Source organism: Corythoichthys intestinalis, chromosome 6 (assembly GCF_030265065.1).
Source record: "Corythoichthys intestinalis isolate RoL2023-P3 chromosome 6, ASM3026506v1, whole genome shotgun sequence".
NCBI classification, from domain to species: domain Eukaryota; kingdom Metazoa; phylum Chordata; class Actinopteri; order Syngnathiformes; family Syngnathidae; genus Corythoichthys; species Corythoichthys intestinalis.
This window is the reverse complement of record NC_080400.1, coordinates 20,936,221-20,952,556: the sequence shown is the minus strand read 5'-3', so window position 1 is coordinate 20,952,556 and position 16,336 is coordinate 20,936,221. Positions and strand designations below refer to the sequence as shown.

The 16,336-nt window shown below is 37.4% G+C and overlaps 1 protein-coding gene across 1 annotated transcript in view; it reads right to left on the bottom strand.

The window, feature by feature from the left end:
- drd2a (dopamine receptor D2a) overlaps positions 1-16,107 on the bottom strand; it is a 129,660-nt gene extending 113,553 nt beyond the window's left edge. The window contains exon 1 of the mRNA XM_057839580.1: positions 15,748-16,107. The gene's annotated coding sequence lies outside the window, so the exon portion shown is untranslated. The remainder of the gene's footprint in view (positions 1-15,747) is intronic.
- Between the last annotated feature and the right edge of the window lie 229 nt (positions 16,108-16,336).

Below are 16,336 nucleotides of genomic sequence, written 5' to 3'. Positions count from 1 at the left end.
TGGAAAGGGATTGGCTCCGCCACTATATCTTGGCGGATCCGGTATAAATTGGCTTTTAAGTGTTACAACTGTCAAAATAATTGAGAACTTGGTGGATGCATATGTGTTCAAGGACACACATGGAATCAATGTTATTGGACTGGCTTTGTTCTAAATCACACTGGTTCCCATTGAATACAATGTATTGCTAATACATAATATGCATCAAAACGACAAGTAAACTACCAAGACATTTGCTTGTATGTTCTCTAATATCCAAATTGAACAAATACAGGGATACAGAAAATAATCTCATTCTTCAGCATTTCAAAGTTATTGTTGTATTTGTGGTGCACACGATGCGATTGCTGCTTTGCTGTGAAAACTGACACCAATAACGAAAATCAGCAAATAATTAAACTAGTTATAAGTCCTATTAAAGAAAGTGCGGGGAATAATAACGTGGAACACGGAAGACATTAATTGGGGGTTTCCGTGAGAAACAAGGATTACTTTTCTAAAAGGTGAATTTGGGTTATGAAGTATGAATATGAATAATGACTGTGTCTGCTGAACAGTGTTTGCTATTTTTGTCAGTGAATACTTCACTACCGTAATTGATTTACATGTTTTTTTGATTTTGCAGAACTGGCTCTGTCAGTAACCACAACGACCCCCCTACTGATGATGATTTGTCATATCTTTTATTGTTACTTTTTTCCTCCAGAGAGTGCTTGTTTCACTGATCCTGCTGAAATAATTGCAGCCATTATCTCTTCGATGATTTTTCCCGCTTTTCTTTTTACACCTGCATTATGTGCACACAGAGTATTAATAAGAGTTGTAGTCGACTAGTCAGAAATGCGTCGACGAGCACAACATCCCGTCGACGGATGAAAAAGGGTTAAAAGAAATATATGCGTGGAAAGTTGAGAATCGCAGACCCTCGGTATGCAAGCGGGGAGAGCGGTACAAAACCAAAAAAGCGCACCAGAGTGGCCAAAACATTGACTTATTACAACGAAACAAAGGAGGGTACACTGTTGTGTTCTGTCTCATCAATGCCAAGCTTGGCTGCACGTCGGCCGTGAATATACACTTAAAGCGCCGTCACCCAGTTGTAATTTTGGAAGACGCCAGGAGACAACAAGCTCGCAACAAGCTTCAATCCATCTAACTAATGACATTTTTTATTGAAGTTGCTAAGCCTGTCGCGATTTTGTCCATGTATCGCACAGTAAATAAAAATGAAGGTGGTAATTTTCACGGCTGCTATTTATTGCCGAGTGCGTGTGTACGTGCATAAATTTGTGCGTGCGTGTTAGTGGCACATGAGACTCCAGTTCTTTTCACAGATGTTTATTGGTTATCAACATGCCCTAAAATTTAAGTTTGGACATACAAAATTAGGAAACACATCTATATTAAATACTGTAAACATTAGCATTGCTACATTGAGGCTAATGGGCTAAAATGACAACCTACTTTAGCCTGCTATAAAACATTGGCAGTCTTCTCCAAAATGCAAACTTGTGGTTAAAAGGTGACACTTCACCATGAAAAATCGCTGGTTAACAGCATTTGCGAACGAAAAAATGAAAAGAAAAAAAAAACGTATTACTGACACCACATGCAATGAAAAGTGCTTTTTTTTTGCGGCGTGCAAAGCTTACGGCTAGCAATTTAGCGACGTACTTCCGGTGAACATTTCAAAATAAAAGCACGTCATGTTCATCATATAAATAAGGACTTCTGGAGTTAATCCCACATGCTTCAGAATTCAGATTCTACACTAAGAATAGCTTTAAAATGACACCCTTTTATAAAAAATCTGATTGGCAATGAATAATTATTATAATACTATTATATACAGTAATATACTATAAAAATAATGCTAGATATATTTTTTAAATTGCTTTGAATTGTGTTGGAAAGGCGGAGTCAGTGTTCTTAATCTGTTTACATTCCAGTCTTTTGCACTGGTTAATGCTATCAGCATTTGATCTTATTGATTATTTGTGATTTTATTGCTATTTACGTTATTTGTACTTTAGTAAAGAATTTAAGTGTTCCAAAACATTTTTTTTTGTTGATTAATAAGCGTCAACAAAAATTTCATTGCTAAATTAGTAGAAAAAAAAAAAAAAAAAAAAAAAGACAACAAAAAACAAATATTAGTCGACTAATCGTAAAAATACTCAGTTGACTAATCGGGACAAAAATAGTCGTTTGGTATGGGACAGCCCTAATTTATTTTTTATTAATACAAAGGCATGACATATCCTTTTTATAAGGACATCTTTAAAGAGGAAGTTGCATGCCACAGCCGAAGCTATGAGCTATTTTTATGGAAAGCTATTTTTATGTTATTTAAAACAGTAATTAAATAGTAGAGAACGGGTTGTTGACGTGTTCGGGGTGTCACAAGCCGATTGTAAATGCAAAAAAAAAAAAAAATTTCGGGAAAAAAATTTCAGTCAAATCAAGTCCACCTCTCTCTCTACTTTCCTGTTGAGTACAGACTCCGTGTGTTTGTCATTGTTTTAAATGCCATATATTGCCGCATTCACGCGAGAGCTCACGATGGCTAGGAGCTACCGGACCAGAGTTGTGCACAGCAGGTATGTTTTGCCCTATTTTTGAGGTACTACGGAGCATGCAGCCAACACAGAGCTTGCCGGATCCCTACCGCACACGAGTCCGGTATAATTTGGCCTTAAGCTTTTTACTTTTAGTGTGTTTATGTGTGTATGTTGTAAGTTCTAACCTAGTGTGACTGGCAGAGAAGGGGGAATCAATTCCCATGACTTGAATTGAGTCGCCAATTTGAGGACCTGCTCGGCAAAAACACATGACATCTTTCCTGTTTACAAAATAAGAAATTAAATTATAGTGAGTAATTTGTTTGGCTTCTCAAAGAAAGGTTATTTTGTCCAAACAAAACCCCATAAATTAGCTTCTGAAATCTTCCAGAAAGAAAGAATTTTGAACGCATCCTGGATTTTTATTTACTTATTTTTATTCTATAGCTGAACTAGACCAGTACTTCTCAAAAAGTGGGGTGCGCCCCCCTGGGGAGGTGCAGAGCGATGCCGGGGGGGCGCATGTGACCTCGCGGAACATGCTTTTTTTCTTTCTTTTTTTTCGCCGTACTGGAATAAAGTGTACTTGCATATCCACTCAGTGGGTGGCAGTGGCGCTTTCATTTTCAGAGTGCGCGCAGTATTTTTGAACTAAGGAAGAGCACTCAGCACACACAGAAAAGAGATATGAAGAGCAGTGTGCCGCCGCCGTTTTCGAAAGCCGTTTTCCGACCGGACTCACTCACGCAGCGACCCACTGTCTTGTCCAGTTCTCACGTCGCCGCCTGAGAAGTGCCATTTTCGGCTTGGGATCGTCACGACGACCGCCCTCACCTACGGTTCTACCTCGGCCGCCGAGAATGCGCTTTTTTTGTGCCGTTTGCATTTTAGCTTTGACTTTTAATACAGTGGCTGATAAGGAAAGACCACTGTTTACTGTGTCTAAAAATAATTATAGCGGACAGCCAGAGGCCAAATCAATTTAGACGCCACTTAAAGACATTAGACCCCAATCTCACTGATAAGCCGCTTGATTGTTTTTCAGTGAAAACGTGCCGAATATTGCCAACAATCGTCCTGCTTTGTCAGTGTTATATCAGTAAACCAGTGAGCATTGTTAGCATGCTCATTGCAAAATAACTCCACATCATTGCAAAGGAGGTAAATACTGTGAGCAGCAAAAATAAAAACGGTCCTTCTGTCCAAGGACACTTTTTTTCATTTATTCAGTTTTGTATTTTCGGTCAGATTTTTTAGCATATTGTCCTCATGAGTGAATGTTTCTAATCAATTTTAATGTATTATTTACTCATTTTATTACATTTTATTTTTCTGTATCAAATGGTCAAAAATGTACCTTGAGTGTATTTTTTACAGTTTGGATGTGACTTTTTTTTTTTTTTAATTCAGGCAAATTGATGCGCGTCAAGTCTTCTCTGTTACAAACAAAACAATGTTAATAAAGTTATACTTTATTATAAGTTGATCTATGTTACTTTTTTTCTTTATTAGAGAAAAAAAAGGACCCAATGTTAGGCAGATGCGTATTTATAATAGTAATTTTATAGACAAATGATACTATTTACAGTGGCAGCAGAGAGTTTGGGGGGGGCAAAACATTTACGTCTTCCTTGGGGGGGCGTAACAGAAAATAATTGAGAAGCACTGAACTACACCAAGATTAAAAAAACTAATGCCTTTTTTTGGATGGCAGTTTCCCCGGCCTGCTGCTTTGCATGTCCTTGGTCCACCTGCCACAGATAAGCCTTTTACTGGCACCGAGGGACAATTTTTCGTGTGCTTTGCACCGCAACTGTCAACCGTGACTGAACTGGCACTTCAAGTGCCAAAACTTCAGGTATAACAAATCTTTTTTTAGGCTTACATGTTAAAGGTTTCAAGTTTAACCTCTTGAAATATCCTCCTTCAATACTATGATACGCCTCAAAGCTTTTCAGAACGCTGCGGCTTAAATAAGTTAAGTTGGGCTGTACTGGGAGAATAGCAGTAGGGATGGGAATTGATACGATTTTTACAATTCCGATTCCCTTATCGATATTGCTTAACGATTCAATTCTTTATCGATTCTCTTATCGATTCTAATGGGGGAAAAAGAAGAACAAACGTTTTGCTTGGCATTGAGTTTGTTTAATCAGAAGTCACAACCTTACAAACTCAAAACGAGGTCAAAACAGGCCCAAGGTCTCAATGTTAACTGTGGAAATAAGTGGCAAATACATAAGAATGTGCAACATTTTACTGAAACATTAATCTAATAGAAAAAAAATGGTATATATTGGCATATAGGTCATTGTTCTGCCTTTGGCAATATGTGTTAAAGTGTATTATTTACCATTATATTGAAATGCAAGCCTTTTAGTTTTTAGTGTGCTTTCACGCTCAAGTGGCACCGCCCTTGTGCTTCCTCACGAGAAGAAGAACGCACTCACGTGGAGAAGAGCGCGCTTACACGCGAAGAAGTGCAGCTACAAAGCATCTAAGCGAGTGAGCGAGTTAGTGAGAGAGGGAAACACTGCTACGAGCCCGGCAACGCCTGTATGGATCAACTTTTGTGTTGTTGTTGTTGTGTGTTTCCACTCACGATCGGACACTTAAATCCAGTTGTGTAGTGGTTTGAACGGTGTGCTAATGCTAGCCAACACATGCTCACCATTTGTGTTATTGCTATATTAACAGCTAATCATCGCTGATTTACAAGGATGCGAACCTGTTTGTTATTGGGGACGAAATTGATTTGTTTCATTTCTATTTTTAGTTTCACTCTTCATGTGATGGTTGAATAAAGTCAGCAAATTATACATCTTCTGCGTCGTCATTTGGGAGTTTAGCTAGCTGTATAGCCAGGACTGAGTCTTAGCGTCTCGGTGAGGACAATACAGTCGTATTCCCTCCCAATGCAGTTATCGCCACGTTGCAATGAATGCAAGTCGCTTTGTTTAAATTTTTCCTCGTGAAGATACACTTTCGAGCGTTTGAACCTACGTGCTGTCATTGTTATGTTTACGGCTGAAATGGTCGTGCTAAACCATCGTAACCTTTCATTTTCACCCTCTTTCCTGAAGTGTAGCCAAACTTTGGAGCGAGTGGTTCCTGGCGCCATGCTAGTTTGATGCGTCTGGACAACAAGACGTCACGTGATGACGCAATACGCGTCTTTAGGAATTGTTGAAGGGCTCGTTAAGGCTTTTTCATTGTGATGTCGAGGCCTCGATACACTAGGGAACCGGTTCGGAATTGGAATCCTGATTTCGATTCCCATCCCTAAATAGCAGTGCTAAATATTAGCGAAGCTAGTATGATGACTGATGATTTTGTCACATTCTGCTGCTGTTCAGATTGCTTTGTTGCAAAGGTGTGGGGTGAGTTCCCGATATCGTACCTGCATCCAATTCCAGCTCATCAGCAGTGTCTTTAGACCAATCCTAGGCGAGTTGCCGAGATATTGACTACTGTCATGGACCCTTTTTTGTCTCCCTTTTCGCGATCACATGTTTTATGTGTGTTCAATAAACCCTTTTATGCAAACCCTCTGTTATTGTTGTCTGCTTGCTTTCGCATTCGTGGACACTAATAGATTTGTTGGTGTTCATCTCAGGACTTTTTACTGATGGCAGCTAATAGATCCATAAACAACACATATATTATAGATGTAGAAAAAAATAATGTGGTCCTTGTGGTGGTAATGTTACTAAACAGTGTCGTCTTGAACGTACCTGCATGCAGCGACAGCGCGGAGTCCGCAGCTGTCACTGTCACTAGACGAACTTGACACATGAACACTACCGGTATTCTGCAATTCCTTCTACGCGGCGAGACGTCCTACACATGCACACATCGGTTAAAAGCTGCGAGTACTTACTGTTTGTGTTTTTATTGAGTCTTTTATTACCTCAAAATACTTTTTGCATGTGTTTTTCTCTGATAGCTTTGAAGTATTGTTTTCTTGTAGTAGCTTGACAGTAGATTGTTGATCTGTTGACCAGATTAGACACATAGCGTATTTAAACCCCCCTTATTTGATATTATTGTTTTTAAGTTTTTTCTTAAGGCATTTTTACTACGTTCTGCCTGTATGCATCTAAACAAAACAAGCTGAAAGCGCACAGTAGTACTATGGGTGTCAAATTGGCCTCTTGTAGGACATTTCGCCGGTGTAGCATATTTTAGTATAACACCGGTTTTGTCATACTCTCGTCTCATCCCGTCTTTCCTGTTTAGTTTGCTTTTGCTGCTCATTTTGTGAAATATCAACAGTGCTGTCCTGTTCATTAATGTTCCTCTCGGGTTCAAATTTAAAGGGCTGAGCAGATGACGTGTTTATGTCGCTGGGGTCGTACTTTGAAATCCCAGCAGCGTAACCCAATGACATCGCCACCCTGCGACGTCAACAACAATGGTAACCTACTAGTTGAATTAATTTTACGAATTTCATAAAAACGAAAACTTCAAGAGGCAATTTAATGTCAAATTATTATAACTCATTCAAATGTTTAACTACACAATCCTTGTTGTAATGTTTACTACTACTATCCTTGGTTCCCTTTTAAGAAAACTACTCCGACTGTGTTCTTAATCAGGCAATGGCCATATAGCGTGATTAAAAGCTCATGAACGTGAAGTTTACATGTGCGCCCCCAACAGACCTTTAAATAAACATTTCACATTACTACTATTTGTGTATTCTATAAAAACAAATCACTTACTTACAACTAACTTCCAACGTAACTTACTGGCTAATTGGCTTTCACTGTACATTGTATTTTTGCTATGTAATAATGCATACAGGTTTCTCAGATAGTCACCACATTTATATGTACCTGAAATAATAGGCACTCATTTTGTCTATTCCTGACATCATGAGCGAAATGCTTTTGAATTAAACATTGCTGATGAATTTTTGAGCCATCAGTCGTGCATCTTCCATAGAACTGTGGCGTGGGTATAGGAGTGTTTTTTCTGTTTTCTGTTAATTGGTTTCACACACTCTAAATATAAAATCAATGGAGTTTGTTAACTTGAATACAGTGAGGTATCTAGTCTGCTAATCATGTGACAATGTGGGCGTCCTCAGACTGAAATATGTGTGAATGCAATTATAACCACTGCTAAAAATAATAACGATTTTGTCAAATACAACACTGAGAGAACCAAAAGACTTCATATACTGCATAATATACCAAACAATGCATATACACAGATCAATACGTGACACAGAAGCGGACATAACCGGCTCAAGATGATGATGGATCACTTATCTTGTCTCGGATCTAATTGGTCTTCTGCTGTTCATTTAAGTAATGCTGCTGGTCTCCAGCTAAGCTGATGTATTTCACATTGTAAGTATTGAAGAAAGAGAAAATGTAGACCACTCATATGCATTCCTACAATACAATACAACAATTTACCTATCCTAAAAGATCAAATAGCCTGAGAAAAACAGGACATGACAAAAAAGAACCAGCAGCAGTTATGTACAGTAGACGCCTGGACAGTCACCTGACACCTATCCAATATGGTTGAAATATGCACAAAACCCACTGCTATTTCAGGGAAATGTACAGTCCGAGACTGTGCTATTTAGGGGTCAGTCCAAGCATCCTGTTAGCAGTAGTGCAGGACACTACTTCATATCGGTGCCCTGATGATCCTGATGGAAGCACACGCAAAGGTCAGAGAAGCTCCTGTCTACATCCCTTTGCCTTTTTGGGGGGGTCATACTGGGTCAAATAAAATCTTTCTGTTCTTTTTTTCAGTCCACATTGCTCACATAGATGTTGTACGCAGTCACAATGATATAGTGATGTTGTACAAAATATAGAACGTTGATATTCTTGTAAAGTATGACAATGCGCATAAAAATGATTGCATTTATGAATGCAAATTAGTAACACCATTTACTAGGACATTGTGTACCGTATTTTTCGGACTATAAGTCGCACCTGAGTATAAGTCGCACCAGTCCAAAAATGCACAATGAAGAGGAAAAAACAACATATAAGTCGCATTGGAGTATAAGTTGCATTTTTGGGGTCATCTTGAAAGGCAATTTAAAATAAAAATTAGGGCTGTCAAACGATTACAATTTTTAATCGAGTTAATTACAGCTTAAAAATTAATTAATCGCAATTCAAACCATGTATAAAATATGCCATATTTTTCTGTAAATTATTGTTGGAATGGAAAGACACAAGATGGATATATACATTCAACATACGGTACATAAGGACTGTATTTGTTTATTATAACAATAAATCAACAAGATGGCATTAACATTATTAACATTCTGTTAAAGCGATCCATGGATAGAAAGACTTGTAGTTCTTAAAAGATAAATGTTAGTACAAGTTATAGAAATTTTATATTAAAACCCCTCTTAATGTTTTCGTTTTAATAAAATTTGTAAAATTTTCAATCAAAAAATAAACTAGTAGCCCGCCATTGTTGATGTCAATAATTACTTACACAATGCTCATGGGTGCTGAAGCCTATAAAATCAGTCGCACCCAAGCGCCAGCAGAGGGCGGCAAAACTCCATAAAACACAATTAACAAGTGAGCGTTTCACTGGACTGTCGTTTAAATTTGTCTGAGCGGGGCATCTGCGTTAATTGCGTCAAATATTTTAATGTGATTAATTAAAAAAATTAATTAACGCCCGTTAACGCGATAATTTTGACAGCCCTAATAAAAAATACAATAGAGAACAACATGCTGAATAAGTGTACAGTATGATAATGTTACATGATGCATTAACAACAAAATGTAAGGTGGCCGGTATGTTAACGTAACATAGCTATTAAGAGTTATTCAGGTAACTATAGCATAAAGAACATGCTAACAAGTTTACAAAACCATCAGTGTCACTCTAAAACACCAAAATAACATGTCAAATGATACAATAATGTGTTAATAATTTCACACATAGGTCGCTCCAGAGTATAAATCGCACCCCCAGCCAAACTATGAAAAAAAACTGCGACTTATAGTCAAAAAATACGGTACATGTGAAGGACAATAAATTACATCACTAACAGTAATAAGATGAGTGATGTTTTTGCAAAAATGATCACATGTACATTCTGAGCAAATAAATTACATGCATTCAAAATCAAAAAGTCAAGTATAAGTCTGACAGTGAAAAAAAAAAAAAAAAGTCAAATTAGTTAAACTAGTCAATCCTTCAAGATATTGATTTTTTTTTTAGATTATGTATAACTATAATTTACCAAACTTTTAAAAAGTGTTTTTTTTGTTTTTTTTTAATTGCCTGTTTGAAAATCATAATTCTATGGGATTGCATGCTAAATATAGTATAGCATAATAGTTTAGCGTAATATGGTAATATGGTGTAAGTTTATCAATGTCATGACTGCTCTAGTATAGTGAATATGGCACTATTGTACGGTAATATGTAGAGATGTCCCGTTCACAAATTTTTGCACCTGAGTGTGAGTCCTGACTCCTGAGTCCCGATCTGATGGCAAAAAAAAAAAAAAAAAAAAAAAAAAAAAAGTATATATTTTTAAAAGTAGATGTTACAGTATTGCACTCTTTACAGTTCTCCCTCAGTTTCAGTCTCCCTCTTCTGCTTTTTCTGGGAGTATAAAATGTATATTTTTTGTTTCTTCTAGCAATGCAATTGTATTTCTGCATTATTTCGTTACTTTTTAGCCCTTAACAAATAAAGATGTATATATTTTTTTCAACTAATAACTCCATCCTTTTCACGCGATTCCGAGCCTCTGAAATATGGCCCGAATGGCCCAATTTCCGATCACGTGATCGGATCGGGGGCATCCCTCGTAATACAGTGTAAATTAGTACTGAGTAGTAATTTACATCACAGTGTAGTATAAAATTGTATTGTCTGTTCCACATATTAGAATGTCATGAATTGTATTTATTGTACAGCGCTGCCTCATGATGAAAATAAACTTTTTTTTCCGTGACTTTGCTCTTACTAAAAATGTGTATACCAAATAGTTTTACCCACTGAAAAGAATGAAAATGCCATGATTTGTTGCTGCCACCGACCCCAATAAATTAACACAAACGTATATAATTAAATAGTTTCAAAAATTGTGAATTTTTTGCCCGTTTTGCCGGTCCTATATGCCAAACAATATGTTTAGTATTGTAGTAATTTACAGCCGTGCTTTGGCCAGTTTTACTTGAAGAAAAAAGAAAAATGTCGGAAACTTAGCAACAAGATTGACGATGATGCAAATTGTGTTTACTTGTTTCCACTTTAATTTGGCTCAAACATAATCACAATGTGACTACCATGTGTTAGCAGCACTTCCCAGCGGCTCCCCAATGTTTGCAAGTCACAAGTGATGTTTATTTTGGTTTTATGAAATCAGGACCGTGAGATACTCGATTTGATGAAGACATGCAGCCTCCCCCAAGAGGGCTTTGTTCAATTTAAATGTCAGTATTGACTTACCAGTTGAGTAAAGTGATTTGACTTTCAGACCCCTTAAACACACACGCACACCCCCCCCCCCCCCCCCACACACACACACACACACCAACACCAATACACACACACATTGTAGTACCGTATATTTTTGGACTATAGTTTTTTTTCATAGTTTGGCTGGGGGTGCGACTTATGTGTGAAATTCTTAACACATTATTATATCATTTCACCTGTTATTTTGGTGTTTTGTAGTGACACTGATGGTTTGGCAAACTTGTTAGCATGCTCTTTTTGCTATAATTATCTGAATAACTCTGAATAGCAATGTTACGTTAACATACCGGCCACATTCGCATTTCGTTGTTCATGCATCATGTAACGTTATCCTACTGTACACTTATTCAGCATGTTGTTCTCTATTGTATTTTTATTTTAAATTGCCTATCAAGATGACATATCTGTTCTATGTGTTGGATTTTATCAAGTAAATTTCCACCCAAAATACGACTTATAGTCCGGTGAAACTAAAAATATATGTTTTTTTTCCTCTTCATTGCGCATTTTTGGGCTGGTGTGACTTATACTCAGGTGCAATTTATAGTCCGAAAAATACGGTATGCCTGTACCTTTAATCCCTTAAAGCCAACTTGTCACCCTAATGGGGAACACAACTTGAAGTGATGGCATATTTTACTCAGGAAATGCTTTGTGTTATTATTCCCTGATAGTTATCACATGCTGCTGGGCTGGACATGTCTTTCAGACTTGTCAAAATCCCTCTAGGAGATTTGATTCACTGGAGCTATTTCTGTTGAATAGTCCAGCTTGATAAGTGCTGTAGAAAAGCTGCATCAAGAGTGAGGGATGTTTAAGATCCATATGGACCAATCTTGAATACTCCAGCTGCGAAGCAAATATGCATAACATCCTTTCTCTATATGGCGGAAAAAACACATAAGGCTGAAAAAAAGAGTTTTTGTCCTTGCAACCGACTTTCAAATAAACTACTGTATTTTAAGCCAAAATAATTGTTTTGTACGATTGAACAATATGTCTAGATGCTGCCATAGCAGTTTTGTCACGCAATATGCGCCTGGACTATTTTTAATTTGTCCATTTTACCCCTGAGACTCCTGTTTACGGACACATCACAACTGATTTTGTTTCAACCCAGCCATAAAAAGAATGTAAGTAATGTTTATTATTTAAATTATCTATCATTTTTAGCTTTGAATCATTAATTGATGTCTGTTATTTAGCTTAAAAAAGAAAAACGACTTTGAAAAGTTAATCACTGGCGTGTTTTTAACCTTTAAACAAATTATGTCCCATGAAAAAATGTGCGTCCTTTAGTAGGTCACGGATATCGACCTCATAACTATCGCTTTGTTAGATTTTGTTGTTGTTGTTGTTACTGTCGTATTTTCACAATATTTTAGATGATAAATAATCGACCCAAATAACGAAAAATAATAGTTAAAAAAAAAACTTTTAAAAAATACAAAGGAAAAAAAAAAAATCTCAACCACTCGTTTTGTCCGCGATGTTTGTCTTGCGTAGAGGTGTGCAAAATTTCCGATTCTTAGATTATTCGCGATTCGGCCGTGGAAGATTCCAGAACGATTCACAAACATCCAAATTCTGATTATTGAATTATACCAGGTAAAGCGGAAATAAAACGCAGTCAACGCGGTCTTCAGGACGCAAAGAGGAATGGACCGAGAGTAAATATCATGTGCAGCTAATGCCGCTAGGTAAAAAAAAAACAAAAAACAATAATACCTGACTGCTGCCGTCAGCCTCTACAAACAGCGCCCAGTTGCTAGTTGCTACAAACATACGGCAACATACGGCTATGGTAGATGTCACATATATCTAGACTAAATGAGAAGTGACAGACTTTCCCGCGCTAGTAAACAGGCACCATCTTAAAGCAGTAGATTTCTCTAGAAGGCTCTGTTGTAGAGAACCTAATTACTTTTTATCTAAAATACCCCCAAATCGGCAAAATCTTGACTTGAATCTATCTTTAAATGATGAAACAGTTTTAAAACTTTCACATGTCGAAAGTAGACATGAGGGAAATTATGGAATAACGGGCGCAATTTTAACAACTTTAACGGTTGATTCACAACATTTAAATAATTGAATGTAGTTTAAAGCTGCTGATACAGAATGGGGACTTGAGTATTTTATTTACTGTTTTTAACCGGTAACTTCATACTAAAATAGTAGTTTGGGTTATTTAGTCTGAGAGGATTTTTGAACAATTTTGGAACAAATATACAAAACATTAAAAAAATAAAAATAAAAAAATAAAAAACGGGGGGCGTCAATAATCGATTTATAATCGAATTGGAGTCTCTGAATCGTAATCGAATCGTTAGGTGCCCAAAGATTCCCACCTCTAGTCTTGCACTACATGCGAAATGACCGTGTTTAAGATATAAAAGCCAGACAAATCCCGGTAGTGCCCATTCACAGATGTATCTTTACACACGTTGACACATGCTACACGGAGTTTAGCATCAAAACAAGGTAAGTACGCGAAAGTATCTAGTTAAAATCAGCGTGTCTTTAATTCCGCGCACAATTGATTGTGCAACAATTCGGAGCGTGCCAGAAAAAAGACATAGTTTGCAGTCGAACGCTAGCGTGAGAAGAAGTCCGCACATAGCAGCCTAACTAACTAGCGTGCTAGCCATTATCGTTTCGACCTGTGTTGCAGTTTGTATTGCTTATTATGGGATGGTATTGATGTATTAGATAGATTAGATGCTTAAATTATTTATCTTCTTTGCAAAGGCTAATTTTTACGTTTTTATCGTGACTTCTCTTCAAATGAAGTAGGCTTCGAGGCTAAACTAGATAGATATTTTTAGCTTGCTCTTCTTCTTTTTTCTAGCTTTTCTAATTTTTTTCTAGCTTTAATTAGATATTTTAATTCACATTCAAATTATTGCTTGTATTGCTTTTCATGAATCATTATGCCATATAGATATATACAGTGATGGCCAGAACTGAGGCAGAATGACCAGGATGAATAAGAGATGTTGAGGAATGCTATTACAGATGTGGGGACAGTGTGGTCAAGAGGGCTTTAGGAGACATGACATAAAATACAACCACAAGGCAGTCAATGAGTTTACAACAGACCTGTCAAGGATGAGCACAAAAATGTCAGTGAAAAGGCTAACAATGTGTGTCAAGTGATGGTGCGGTGAGTCAATACAGGGTACAACAATTTTTGTTTGCGAAAGACGTGAACTCAACTTGAAATTGAATTTTTCATCTTTTAAGTGTCCAGACAACAGCGGTCCTGAAGGTTATGCTGCCAACACAGCAAACCCCATGCAGGGTGATTTTGTCAAGATCCGTTGCACAATCCTGATGCTGGAGAAGCTGTAATATGCATACAATATCACCCAACGACAATGAAATGACAAGTAGGAGGGAAATACATCTTTAAGAAATAGATAAAATAAAGTTTCTATTACAAAATGTTACTTGAAGTGTTTGTTATTTATTATGTACCAGCATGGGTGTACAAAACCTTTTAATTAAATGAGGAACACATTTTCAAAGGTCTCAAAAATGTCTATTTTGAACTCACCTGATTTGACCTACTTTTAAGGTGTCAAAAAATGCCCTCCTGTTCAAAAATTGCCGTCCGCCCCAGAAAGGGATATTGTAAGCTTTCCAACATGCATAATGTACAGTTTTGAAATGTGGCCAAATTAGGAGTCTAAGATCCAGTGCTTCAAGCCACCTGAGTGTTTTCCATACGCTGTACAGTAAAGTGCTATTAAATTGGCCTCATTTTGTTGCTACAGCATGCATTAACAGAAAGTGCTTACATTCTGTAACTCAGTAACTTGGTCAAACCCAGCTGGGCTTGCGTTTCTTTATTATGGCAGTTCCAATTTTGGGCCATCAATTGAACTGAAAAGCTGCTAACCAAATATCAAAATATTTTTCCTCATTGACAATGTAGTTTTTGCTTGTTCAAACTCTGTGTCCAGAAAATTGAATTAATCTGCCTTGAAGCCTGCAGGTCAACAACAAATGATTAAAAAGGTAACGCAAATTAAGTCAAACTTATTTGTGACTTCATTTTTAGGAGCATCACATGCAATTTATTCACAATGATAGCAATCTCAGTACAAAAGCTCATTTTAATGACAACTTAACAAACACGGTATATTTGCAGACCCAGCATCAATAATGTAAGCAAAGGCGGGTTTTAAATTTCTAGCCTGGGCACTTTTATGACATACAACAGCTAACTATTTGTTTAAAAAAAAAAAAAAAAAAAAAAATCAAATCACTAAAGAACCACAGAAAACCCTGATGTATAATAACATACATATTGTCATCTTCCTTGTATCATGGCCATGATTTCACTAACCACAGAATACTGTACTGACTACATAAATGAATAATTTCATTTGAGAGGTTGACTAGCATCAATTTAGGCTGTTATTTTGGTGGGGCGACGATATGTGTGATGCTGATGTCACCCTGGAAGGAAAAAGGTACACCACACCTGCTTAAGGCAGTGTATCTTGTTCACGCACATTTAGAATCGGAGGATAACAAAACCCAGCGTTGACAATGGACCTTTCAAGTTAGATAATATCGGTGACGTCCATTCCAATACTCACTTTACCTCCACTCGTGAAACAAAATAGTTCCAATAAATATCGGGAGACAATAATTCGAATTCAAAGTTTGGAAATCTTACCTTCACGTCATAAGTTGGAGCGGCTCTCCGTCGCTGCCTGTGTTCTGTTACCTCCGGTTAAATCCAGCATTGACTATTAACTCCCCACTTTATTCGTCTTCATTTGTTTTGCATGTTGTCGACTGGTCTCACGTAGCCGCGAATGGGCACATCTTCTCGTGCGGAAGGCATTTGGAACAACGCCACAAAAGCACTTTTTAGAACTATAAAAGCCCGAGTAATGTTCAGCCAGCTCCGTATCATTGACCGTTTGCGCTTTGGAAACTATAAACCTAACTCCAGGGATACTTCGAGTGTTTTATCGAGAAGCAGAACGCGCGTTTCGTTTCATCCGGGGACGCAGCTTTTACGCACGGAGTTACCGTCCGTACTGACTCACTGAGGAGGCGCACGGTGAAGACGAGGAGTGAGGAAGAGGGAAGAGAAGGCGGGGTTACATCTACCCAAATCCCACCAGTGCTCAGTGTGCACACTTTGCCTTAACCCTTTATGGGGCACGTCAATTGACTATTTATGGTAATTAAAGTACTAATAATCCTAATAATCACCCCATAAAGACCTGGCGTCCACATATGTGCACATCACATTT